At 45.2% G+C, this 5,508-nt stretch overlaps 1 non-coding gene across 1 annotated transcript; it reads left to right on the top strand.

Moving 5' to 3' along the window:
* Positions 1 to 1,324: 1,324 nt before the first annotated feature.
* LOC144223323 (small nucleolar RNA SNORA18) lies at positions 1,325 to 1,455 on the top strand. Its single transcript, XR_013332668.1, has one exon. It is a non-coding gene; the product is annotated as a small nucleolar RNA SNORA18 (small nucleolar RNA).
* The last annotated feature ends 4,053 nt before the right edge of the window (positions 1,456 to 5,508 follow it).

The following is a 5,508-nucleotide window of genomic DNA, read 5'->3' as shown; positions in this document are numbered from 1 at the left end:
ATCCCTTCCACCTGCTTATTAGTCTATAAGGTCCTTTAAGGGTGGGAAACAAACAGGCTGCTTGGGTGCCCAGGGGAACGAGCCCGTGAAGTAGAAGAAATAGGTGACGCAAAGCAGAGAGAGTAGCAGCCTGCAGCAGGAGGGGGCGGACAGTGCCAACGGACAGGAAGGAAACCCTCCCTCCTGGCATATAATTTTCCCAGATGACTCATAACTTCAGACAGGTGAAGGTGCAGAATTGCTGGAGAGACGGTCAGCCAGGGTCAGGGGGTGTTATTAAATTGCCCCTGAAATTCTCCATTTGCATATCCTCTGAGCACCCCAAACTCAAGCTGGTGCGGAAGGAGGCTCCTCATTTTTAATGCGTCCCAAAGTCCACGCGTGCATTTTTCTACTAGTGTTTCTTGAGATCCCATTTGCCGGATCCCCGGTCTCCACACTGCCCTGAAGGTCATTCTGTGATGCTTTCTACACCTAGCATTCTGTCACTCACTGAGGCTTGAGGGTTTCACCTACTTAACGTCTGATACTAAGTTAACTGAATGTTAAAAAAAAAAAAAGTGTTCACTCTCACTAGTCACCAAATATATACAAATCATTGGAGATGGAAAAACACAATTTTTGGCAACCAGTGTGAAAACATGAAAAAGATAATGCCCAGTGTGGTCAGGAGTCAATTGAAATGAACACTCATGTGCAGCTGATGCAGAGACTAAAGCTTTGTGGAGTGAGCTGGCAAGGGCATCGGAAGTCTTTAAAAACGCTTTCCCCTTCCACTCAGTGACTTCTAGACGTCGTCACCAAGAAAACACACAGGGAAATATATAAATATTTAACGACATTAGCATCACTACATTTTTTTAAATAGGAAAAAATTATAAACACCATACATCCACGTCTTAACAGCTTAAACAAGGAATCTGTTTTTTTTTGTTTTTTTTTTTAATATTTTATTTATTTCTAGGAGAGAGAGAGACAGCATGAGCAGGGGAGGGTCAGAGAGAGAGGGAGTGACAGACTTTGAAACAGGCTCCAGGCTCTGAGCTGGCAGTCAGCACAGAGCCCGACGCGGGGCTCGAACCCACAAACCGCGAGGTCATGACCTGAGCGAAAGTCAGACGCTTAACCGACTAAGCCACCCGGGCGCCCCACAAGGAATCTGTTTTACAAATTATGGTCCATTTGTCCTTTCTTTGCAGCCATTAAGAATAATCAGATAGGTGTATATTTACTGACACAGACAATATCCACATGTGTTTTAGAATACAGGAAAGTCGCAAAGCAATTTTCATTTCTGTTTTAGTTAAAAGTATATTTATGTTTTGTTGAGGTCTATCCCGATGGGACTTTTCCTGACGACTTACATTGTCAGGAACACCTTGTAGAGTATTTGCGTGGTTTCCTTTACTCACAGGACGATGTGTTAGGCCCCAGGGAAAGAACTCTAGGACACGGATCTGCTGAAACTATGTGAGAGACCTAACGTCTCATGTTGTAAACCTCAGGTGGTGGCGTACCCCAACAATCTGTACAGTTCTAGGGCGTGATCGCTCAGGGGCGAATATGATTTGAACTCATTCATGTTAAGAGGGTGTCTGAAATTGAGAACCAGGCACATCCATCTTCTCTGACCCTAAACATGGTCCTAAAGTAAGAAAGTGGATCCCAAAGAATACAGGTGGGGAGTTTCTGAAGTATGCCCATATTCCAGTGGAGATCAAAATAGTTGTGGACTGATAGTGACAACTGTGGACTGAACAAAAATTCTTTTATAAAGGGCTATTTCGAAGATTCTGATTCTGACTTTGGAAGAACAAGGTGCTTGGCAGTGGAAGGAATCACATGTAAAATTCATTGACTTTACATGTAGTGACGTTAAATTAACAACACATATGTATTTATGTATTATCTGAAAAGATACTTTAGTAGTCTCTGTGCAACTTTCGGTAACTCTAAAATTATTTTAAAATAAAACCACTACAGAAAAAGAACTGGTCTGTTGAGGACTTTACTAAAACAAGCACACGAACTCCGTCAGGTTAGATCTTGGATCAGCACACGCCCACGCAGGGCTGAACTCTGAGTCCACGAAACCAAACTGCAGTCTCCGAGCCGGGTCAGCTCTGCCTGCTAGGAAAGTACTGCGTGCCCCCTCTTCTCTAGCCGCGCTGTTGTAGAAGGAGGCAGAGCACACACGCCTCACCCTGTAACATGGACGCGAGAGTCACTAACACAAAACGTTTATAGTAGGACACAAGTTCTAGCTGAACAGAAAGCAATTTAAAGTAAAACAACAATCCAAGACCACGCACGCTAGATGCAAGGGAAGTTCGGGCCACAGGTGCAGAGGACACAGGACCGATAAGGTCAAGGTGGATGGACGTCACGGAGAGGGCAGGCGTGAACCTGACTTCCGTGGCAGGGAAGTCAGAGGAAGAAAGAGTGGAAACGTGGATATTGTGTTTGGTAAAAATTAGAAGAAATGAAAAGAATGCTATTGGAGAAAAGCTGTGAGAGATAACGGTGGCAAGATGTAGATGCTACATTCCCCCCACAACACACACCACACACACACGCTGCACACAATATAAGCAACACACACACCACACACATCACACACTCACCCTGCACAATGCACACACCACATACACCACACATACCACACACACCCCACATACACAATACACACACAGCACACAATACACACACCACATATACACCACACACACCACACACATCCAATACACACACAGCACACAACACACACCCCACATATACACCACACACACCACACACACAGCACACAACACACACACTACATATACACCACACACACCACACACACACAATACACACACAGCACACAACACACACACCACATATACACCACACACACACAATACACACACAGCACACAACACACACACATTTACACCACACACACAAAGCACACAACACACACACCCAACACACACACCACATATACACCACACACACCACACACACCCAATACACACACAGCACACAACACACACACCACATATACACCACACACACCACACACACACATTTACACCACACACACAAAGCACACAACACACACACCACATATACACCACACACACAATACACCACCACATATATACCACACAACACATATACACCACATACAACATACACAGTACACAACACACACTACACACTACATACAGAACACACATACCATACACACACTCACCCCACACAGTACACACACTATATACACAACACACACAACATATATAACATACATGTCACAAATAACATACACAATGCACACACACAGTATATACAACACGCACAATACTCACCCCACACACAATACACACACATTATACACACCACACACATACCACACACAACACACTCATCCCACACACAGTACACACATACCACATACCACACCACACACTCACCACATACAACATGCACAATATACACACAATATACCCTACACACAATACACAACACCAAACCTTACACCCCAAGTACAGACAATAGATACAACACACACAACATGCATATAACACAGACAACACATGTTGTGTATGTTGTGTACATAAAACACACACCATACCACACATATCTCACACACACACACACACACACACACACACCACCAATCATATGCATAAAGTAATTTCTTGATCCAAAGTAAGTTATGTTGTGGACAAACTACATTTGGTTTGCAATCTAACTTCATTTATTCATATTCCTGTCATACGCTATCTGTCTGCATCTGTCATGTTTCCCGTCCTCACCTCCTGCTGCCTGTGCCTCCTGGAGAGGCTGAGGCAGGAGAAGTAACCAGCAGGGGGACGGTTCCTGCGGTCACCCGGTCCTCCCCTCTCACCCCGAGCCCCACCTGCTGCGGGTGACTCTTCCTACCGTCACCCAGTCCTTCCCTCTCACCCCGACCCCCACCTGCTGCTTCCGCTGGCTGGCTTCTTCTCCATGTCCCTTCTAGAAATTCTAAGATTCCAGATTCTGCCCCTTCCCCTAACTTAACGAGTTACCATCTCGCTTCCATTTTCCCACTTGCAAAAAGGCTGCCAATGGACCCTCCCCTGACACAGTCCCCTCTCCTACCCTTTTTGTTTCTGTGTTTACTGTCTACGCCTTTGTGCTAAAGTGACTTTTCTGCCATTCTGCTGGAGTCTGGGAGGACGAGGATTGTTAATTAGCTACACAGACTCCTCCCATCCAAACGAACGTCTCTAAAATAAGTTCTCATTGTGGAAATGACAAAGGGGTCTGGGTAACAGTAATGCTTAGACCTCATTCCCTCTCAGCTGAGATGAAGTTTTTATTCCATCCTCTAAGTTTTTCACAATAAATGCAGACAACAACATCAGCTGGCACCCCCACCCCCATGCCCTGAAGAGCTTCTGAGACCAACCAAGGAGAACCACATTTCAAATAAAACGATCTCAGATTCCTGGCAGTAGGAATGCCCAGCGTGATATATAGCCTGTTTAGGCAAAAAAAATAAAATAACTTTCCACACAGATATAAATTGACTCTAAGCACGCATGACTTTGCATTTTAATCCTGTCACTATCGGGTGAAACCAACTTTTATTAAACAAACCTAAGCAACGGAAGGGAAAGGAAACTTATTTAAAAATGCGCTGGAGGGGCGCCTGGGTGGCTTAGTCGGTTGAGCGTCGACTTTCGCTTAGGTCATGATCTCGCGGTTCGTGGGTTCGAGCCCCGCGTCGGGCTCTGTGCTGACTGCCAGCTCGGAGCCTGGAGCCTGTTTCAGTCTGTGACTCCCTCTCTCTCTGACCCTCCCCTGCTCACGCTGTCTCTCTCTCTCTCTCTCTCCTAGAAATAAATAAAAAACATTAAAAAAAAAATTAAAAAAAAATGCGCTGGAGTCCCTACTCTTACAAACAAATAAGAAAATCACAGCCTTAAATTTCCGATAGCATCTGGTTTTGCTCCAGCCTTCAGACATCATGCAGGTGTATCTTTAAAACAGTATTCCCTGCAGACGAACCCTTAAAGCAATATTTCCTGCCATATGCCAGGCTTTCACAGGGTGAGGCGACTGACTGTCAGCTTTCAAAAGCTGCTGGTGCCGCCACTCTTACTGAGATACCTCATGCCTTCCTTCCTTCCCTGCATCCCCCACTCCCTCTGCAAACACNCGCCGCCCACTACTCAGCAATACCAGAAAGTGGGGATGAGCCCACAGCGTTAGTTATAGTGCTGCTGATAGGAAATGTAAAGGCCTTTTTTAAAAAGGCAGAATTGGTGTGAGAAGGGGTATTGCAGAGGTTCCCAGGCAGTTGGGGGTGGGGGGAACACTTTAAATTTTTTTTTTAAGACGATGTACTTGAACAAGGACTCTGGGTTCCTCCAATTCTAGCCCCATGATGGAACTCTGTGAGGCATATACATTGCTCTTGGGTGAATAAATAGACCAGTAAAGGGAAACCGGCTCCGTCATAAGCCTGTGTATGTA

Source organism: Crocuta crocuta, unplaced genomic scaffold (assembly GCF_008692635.1).
Source record: "Crocuta crocuta isolate KB4526 unplaced genomic scaffold, BGI_CrCroc_1.0 scaffold31, whole genome shotgun sequence".
Taxonomy (NCBI): Eukaryota; Metazoa; Chordata; class Mammalia; order Carnivora; family Hyaenidae; genus Crocuta; species Crocuta crocuta.
The sequence above is the reverse complement of the archived record's forward strand: the minus strand, read 5'-3'. Positions and strand labels throughout refer to the sequence as shown.